This window comes from Poecilia latipinna, unplaced genomic scaffold, assembly GCF_001443285.1.
Source record: "Poecilia latipinna isolate Pla-1442-1.1 unplaced genomic scaffold, P_latipinna-1.0 Scaffold1503, whole genome shotgun sequence".
Classification (NCBI taxonomy): domain Eukaryota; kingdom Metazoa; phylum Chordata; class Actinopteri; order Cyprinodontiformes; family Poeciliidae; genus Poecilia; species Poecilia latipinna.
This window is the reverse complement of record NW_015114119.1, coordinates 161,124-169,027: the sequence shown is the minus strand read 5'-3', so window position 1 is coordinate 169,027 and position 7,904 is coordinate 161,124.

Genomic DNA, 7,904 nt, shown 5'->3' with positions numbered 1-7,904 from the left:
CTCTGGTTCTGGTACGGTTTGAATCTGTATGTGAATGCCAAGTGAACTAGAGACCGCTCCAAAAGCAGGAAGTGGACTACAGCGCAGGGCATTCTGGGTAAATACAACCAAACATGCGAGTCTAACGCTAGCAGGAGAAATGGTTTGTGGGCCTTGATTAAAGTCAAAAGTTAAATCCTCCAGCCGCTAAAATCTGACGCCACTCCATTTCTGATGACATTTTGTGAAGAAGGAAGTTGCGCTCAGTGTCTTCAGAGGTTTTCATGTTGTTTCCTTCAGTAGTTCTTGGTGCAGCGCCACCACAGGCGAGGAGGGGAACAGGTTTTTCAGTTGGTTTGGTTCGTTTGACAGAGCAGTGTGAAAGCAAAACACCAGCTAAAATTTAACAAATGTTGCAATTTTGGTCCCCGATCAAAGTGAATCTACTGAACTATCACCTCAGGAAACGCCCTTTAATTTCTGTCTCAAATCTGTTGTGAAATGAACCCAGCAGAAAACCAAATGATCCCGGCTTTCCCAAATTAAATATCTGGTTTCAGCTGATCATACTCCTCTAACATCAATGCAAGAGTAAAAGCAGAAATCAATTTTCTTTCAAGACCAATTGATTGAATAGGTAAACCTTAATCAGAGATAAATTGTTAGAATTTGTGAAGGAAAAACATTAGATTTTACATGTCACTGCAAGGATGCAGAGTTTGCTATAACTATATTATTCTGAGGAACATTAGTCTTTCATTAATTTTTCTTAGGAAGTGATGGCGAGCAGAAACACTCATCTTTTATTGACCAACTGGGGAAATACAGCAATAAAGAGAATAAATTAGGCAGCGACTCCTGGATTCTTATAAAAACTCATCTTTGGTAACATGAGGATCGGCTGAAATGGCCTGTGAGCACCTCTAAGACTTTTTACTGGGCCCTATTGATTCGGTTCTACACCAGTGAGGCCTGCAATGCTGGCTAATGCTATTGACGAGCCATCAGTCTTGTCCAGAAGTGTGGAGGCATGCAGCTCTTTTTCCAAGACCAACCAAGAGAGGAGAGAGGATGAGGAGCGAAGAAAGAGAGAGGGAAAACATCAATGGACAGTGATGGAGAGCAGGGAGGAGGGCAAAGATGCAAGCGCAGCAGACACACTCAGACTCCTGAGTGTGATTTGGGAACACTAAATTAGAAAGAAGACAAAAGGGGTGAAAGAGGGAGAAACTGTAAACAGCCGCATCGATCCAACTAGAGTTGGGCAAATCAAACCATTACGGCCGGATTCTTATGCCCCTCGGTTCAGAGAGAGTCTGAATATCTAAACGCTTCCCTGGAAAAGACAAAACTTTACACAAGCTGGATCCTTTTACAGGGATCAACAATTAGGTAGTAACAATAGACACTGGATGTTTTAGTTTGTATAAATTTAAATAAAATATTGTCACATGGGTCACCACGTTGTAGAAAGTACACAAGAAAAAGAAGGGAAAGGAAAAGACAGCATGCATTTAATCACTATAGTTAACAAACAGGAACCGCATTATATAAAGTGTTTAATGACACAGTTTGGTGAGAGAATTTAATTAAATTTATTTTTTAATCAAATAACAGTATGTCAAGATAAATCTGTGGATTACAACCTCAGTGTGGTTGATGGTGATAATCCATAAGATTATAAACTGCCAATAAACTCTACAGAAGAACAAGCTGCCATGTTGTTTACATTGCAATGCATCTTGGGTAGACGGCGTGTGCTAGGTGTCGCTGCACAATCTGTACCATCAGCCAATTTACACATGTGCTAAAAGAAATACTTAATTCTTTTTATAAGTAGTTTTAATCATAAAAATAGAGAATAACAAGAAATAAAGAAAAAAAATGGTTTAACCACCTTTTGGGACGATGCTTTGAAAAAACAGTAAATGTATGAGACCTACAATAATCAAACATGAGGACAGAAAACATAATAAACTGGTGTTTCCCATGAACACATGGTACAGCCCAATAACACTTTTAGTTAATCTAAAAAAAGTGATTATTATAAAAATAAAGGTCTTTTTTGTCCTTGATGAGTCCACCAGAGGGCGCACTGACAGCAGCTACTAGCTAACAGTTATTCATTAGGAGAATTATAACATTGTCTAGGAAAATAGACAATATTTTAACAAGTAGTATTTAATTCATGTGAATAAATACATTACTTTTTTTTAATGTACGTTTTAAGAGTAATCTGGAAGTGTTTCTCTCACTCTGTGCAGATGAGCCAGAGTGACGGATAGCAGGTGTGTTAGCTTAGGAATGATAGAGCATGTTGGTGTTGTGGGCCCCAAATGAAAATCTGCTTAGGGCCCCGAAAAGGCTTGGGCCGGCCCTGTCTGTAGGTGAAACATACAGTAAAGAATATACCGCTCTGAAGTAAGTAGGAGTTTTTATGCATCACAAACAACTTTTAGGTTAATGGGAAAATCACAATGCACTGAGGCCAACAGATTGAACGAGTCCTGTATCCATTTAAGAGCCGCTGGATACAAAAAAAGGGATACAGTGCAGCCTGGCTAGGAAGGGGTTAAGTGAAGAGAAAGGATGGAGGAAAAAAGCCTTCTGGCAACCTGGGGACAGAGGGAACGCTGAACTCATCACAAACCCCTCTCCCGGCGTCCGCCAGCACATAATGACCCCAACAAGATGGGAATCCCTTTTAATTAAAGTGAAGGGAGATCAGTTAAGCTGATGGTTGCCAACAAATATTAGGGGAAATAGAATGTTTAATGGTCTGTGCACTTATCGTAGGCTATTTTCCACACCCAGGCCCCGGACTGATAAACAGGACAGGACCTTGTTAATCAACCTTACAACCTTTAAAGCCCCAGATAAGAGAATAATTCAGGATCTTTGTAAATTAGCTTGAGATGTGGCGAAGACTGCGGCCCCCCGAGCGCTGGGGGCCAGACTGTTGAGGAGGGAGAGGAATTTCTATCAGTGTAATAGCCTTGAAGAAGTTTAGGGGGGAAACTACTTTCTTTCTTTATTATTTTCTTACAGTGAATAATCATATTTTTGGTTATTTTTCCTCAGTTTTTATTCCCCTTGGGTTTGACCCTCCGCTGCAGTCTTATCTGTGACACAGGAGAGTCACCTGCTTTCTACAGAATAATCTAAACGGAGAGGCGGGGAGCGGGCGGGCTGACAGGTTAACAGGTCCTTGACCCCTAAATCACAGCCAGGCAGGGCAGCGTGTTTATTTAGCAGATAAAAAACGCTGTTGAGGCCACAGGCTGGTATTTATGTTATTAAATACTTTAAAATGTTCTAAAATATTAGACTTTTAAGTAAACTGTTGAATTTCTGGAGGTAGACGGCATCGGTGGACATTTTGAGTTTCTTCCTGGGGGATTTTATTCACAGAGATTTTAATTTCTGCAAATTCTGCTAACAATTAAAGGGAGTGTTATGTAAAACTGATCTTTTTTTAGCTTTAGATTATGTTATAAAGTTATTCCCTCATCAAAAACATACTTGGAGTGTTGGTTGATTTTTTTTATGCTTGACTGAGAAATCCTTGAATTTCCATGGCAACCGTTCAGCTGTGTAAAACACCTGGTTGGACCAAGCTCCGCCTTCAAGGTGCAACTCCTCCTCCCCAGAGCTGCAGTTTCTGAGCTTCTGCCTCACAGAACAGCCCTCCCCCACTCAGCTCCTTCAGACTAGCCAGCAGCAATTAGCAAACACCTGGTGGAACGGAGCATCATTAAAGGAGCCACATCTCAGAGCCACGCTGGTAAAAACGTTAAAAAGTTCACAGAGGAGCCATGTTTTGATGACTTCCTGAAGATGGAGTTTCAGAAAGAGCAGGAGTTTCTTAAAGAGACAGAAGCCCAATTTCAAGGCTCTGGGACTTTAAAAAGATTATTTTTTTAAACATCCCATTTTATAGCACAATCAAGTAATTATGTTAACTTCAGTTGTTATTTATCAAATATGAGTAAAGAGTAAAGAGAAATTAGATTTTATAATAAAACGCCCTGAAAGTGAGGCAGAAGCTGGTTAGCTTGGAAACTGCAGCTCTGAGGAGGAGCTGCGACTTTAAGGCGGAGCTAAGTCCACCCAGACTTTTCACACCGCTGAGTGGTTGCCATGGAGATTAAAGGATTTCACAAACATGCATGTAAGAATCAAGGCAACATTCCAGGTATGTTATATAGAATAATCAATATCAATAACATGATGTAAAGCTCAAAAAAGTTGATTTTACACAGACTGCCATTTTATCAGAACTACATGATCTACATCAGCATTTTGAATGTTCAAAGTGTTTCTCAACAAGTAAAGGAATTCTGAATGCTGACAATTTTTACCACTTGTGGATATTTTGACTTACCCCTTTTCTTCTTATACAAAGCAAACTTAAAGTTAACTAAGCTGCTTTATTTTAAACTGTTTTTCTGCAGGAGTTTATTGGCTCTGTTGTTTTCTTCCTGGCGTCTTGGAAAAGGGACCCGGGATAAAAGGTAATTACACAGAGAAATGCAGACATTTATCAGTGCTTGTGGTTTGGGACCTTTAAATGTTCCTGCTGACAATTTCCCTTATAGCAGGCCACTGTGGAGCTGGCAGGTTCTGTTCGGAGCCCCAGCGCCCCACTTGAACACTCAGAGTGCTGCCATATGTCGGACCTCAGCGGTGCCAGCAGCAAATATGCTGAACAATGCGACTCAATGCATGAACTCGGTGCCTCGCTGCAGGGTGTGTGCATGCAGCGCTCGCATTCGAGGTTGTGGAGGTTTGCTTAGTGTGACATCATGTCTACCGTTACGTTTGTCACCACCAGGAACGCTTCGCTGATTCGTTCGACATTCATACGAGTCTGGAAAGCCATCCCAGACAGCCACGGGTCGCACCTGGTTATGCTTCTTCCCAGTCTTCCCTCTCCCTCGACTCCCCGGTTCCCACACCGGAGGCATCTGGAACCTATTGGCAGCAGAGTCACACCGAGCCATAAAGCCCTCAAAAGCTCACAAACAGACGAGGGGTAGAGCGTTAAACAATGTTGGCCCAACAAGCTGCCAACAGACACAATGCATCTTGAACCTGAACAAACCCCACTGCTCATTTTTTATCCTCGCTGTCTCTCGGTGCGTCTCTCTAAACTATTCCTCTCTTTCTCTCTCCTGCAGACACCACCTGGGAATTTAGTTTTTACCCCTAAATGGAAATGGTGCCGATGCTGAGGGAGCTAAATAAGGTTCAAATGACCAAGACCATGGAGAGGTAGACACTGATGAGGCAAGAACCCAGCTGCCCAAATAGATTGTTGCACTTTCGCATAGTCACCTTTTACAGACAGGATTTATCTTTGAGTTTGTTGTTTGCATCTCAAGGCAGTTAAATTGATTTCTGTGTTCAAAATAAAAATATGCAAACAGTAGCTGCGTTTGTTACAAATGTGCACAGAACCTATTAATGTCGAATTTTTTTTTTTTTTTTTGCAGTTTCACTGTTTTCATTAAATAAGAAATGCAATTAAAATCCCATGTGAATGTGTTTATTCACACGACAAAGTCCTACAAAACATACCATGCCATCATCGTTCTACGATTTCTTGTCATCTTCTTCATCGTTTCCGGCAGTAGTAATATCTGGTTGTTGGTCATGTGACTCATGATACAAAAAAAGTGCATCCGTTGCAGTTTTACAAACAAAAAACAAACACCGCCCCACCCCCCAAAACCGTCATCTCTTCATCACTGTCTGAGACAGTCAGTTTTGTTGCCAATCTCTAAAATGTTGGTTGCATTCTCTGCTAAAAAGCTCAGCATTGCAGGGTGTAAGGCTGTAGAGAGCCAAACCATGAGAAGCACAAAACTGCTGCCATCTAGCAACGTATGAGATGGAAAAAAACCTGGTTTGGATCGGCGATAAATTAGTGTCCATCTATTTCCTATGGAACCTGTATGGTGAGGCGACAACAGCTAGCCGTCCTGGAGCCAAGCGACTGATGCACACGGCTCTGCGACACAAGAAAATTCAGAAATGTGAAAAATATTCGTTTGTCGCTGTTTTGTCTGGTGTGTTGAGTTTCACTCCAAGAGGCGATGACTTTCGCTTGTCGTTCGTCGCTCCCCATGTGTCATGATCATCACCCATGACAGGGTGAGACCCAAAAAAGCTAGCTAGCTAATCTAGTAAATGTAGATTAGCAGCTAGCTCCAGCAGCCTCAAGTCAAAAAATGCAACTCAAACTTTGGCCTGACAGGAAAGTAAAAAAAAAAAACTACATAGACGAGATTAAACAGTTTCTTAATGAAAGAAAATTGCAGCCCTGAATAATGTATTAACTTAGATTTTTTTAAAATTAATTTAAGGCTTTTTAAGGATGCGCAGACACCCCGATAAAGGGAACTACAGCTGAAAAGGACGAGAGAAGGAGCAGAGCATAGAACCAAGAGAGAAGAGCCACAGATGCAGCTATGATGACAAATAGGGAAAAAGATGAAAATTGTGCTGTCCAAACACAGCCAGTAAAGAACTAATAAAATGTCTCCACTCAAGTCTTGCTTTTCTTCGCTGAATATATTTTATGAATAGATTTTTGTAAAAAGACGAGGTGCAAAGCGAATGAAGAACATCCATCGTGTTCATGAGCCGTTTGCTTTCTCCTGCCAGAATTCTTGTTGACATGGTTACCAGAGAAACGCACGTCAAAGATAGTTTGCTGGTAAGAGCGCTCACTCTGTTATGTTCCTATGACCAAGACCGTTTGTAACAGAAAACTATATACCTATTCTTAGAATGAATTTAGCCATTCAATTTCCTAGCTACGAACTTAGCTACCAGCTTATTGATGTAGCTTATTTCCACTATAAACTAATTTAACCATATTTCACCGAATGGCATCACAAAATGAAATGAGTGAAAGATTTAGAAAGTTAAAGTTTTTAACTTTCTATGCAATATGTGCAATTTTTTGTACATTTCGGTTGTGACACAGGTCGACCTGTCAGGATAAAAAATTTTATCATAATTTTTATCACAATTATAACGATAAATATGTTCTTCCATTACTATATTCACTTTGTTACTGAAAATGGTAAAAAAAATAAGTTTTAATTGTTTATCGCAAAAATTTCTGGGACAATTTATCATCCAGCAATATGTATCGTGACAGGCCTAGTGATAAACAATAATATTGTTATTTTGACACCATTCTCTAATGTTATATTAATAAAGCTCACCCAACGACTAAAACACTTTAATTTTGAAAGGAACACTTCACACTGAAATTGAAAGATATTTTAGATATCCAAAATAAAACACAACCAAAACTGTAAATATAGTTTTATCAAAATTAATTATCAGAAATTTCTCATGCGATAATTTCTCATGCGATAAATTGATTAATTGCTTATGGCGACAGGCTTAAGTTTCGCTCATAGTAGATTTTTTTTAAAAGTCTTAAATTTCGATTTAAAGGGATTTATTTATGTTCTGGCTAATTTTTTTGCCTTTTAAAAATGCCTTTGATGGTCACCACAGAGCGACCAAAGGGTTAACGATGACCCGGCAGATAATGTGATCTGTTCTGGACTGGATCTCATGAGAGTGAGTGAGATCCATTGTCACCCTTTTAGACACGAGACGCGGTGGGTTGGGGGTCGGGGTCGTTCTGTCACAGCCTTGTAATGCACTTATCGATTCTCCATATCTGTTACTGAGCCTTGGAAGCATGTCCCAAATTTGATATGCCGCTTCACAGAGGCCAAGTTCTTGAAAGGACACGGCGCGGATCAAAATGTTGCAGCTGAACAATTAAATCAAACCTAAACTCGGTTAGGTGCAGTTTCCCCTGAGCTGTTTCTCTCCTTCTTGATATCTGTGACATAAAAAAAGAAATGTTGGACTGTGTCTCAGCAGAAAAATGT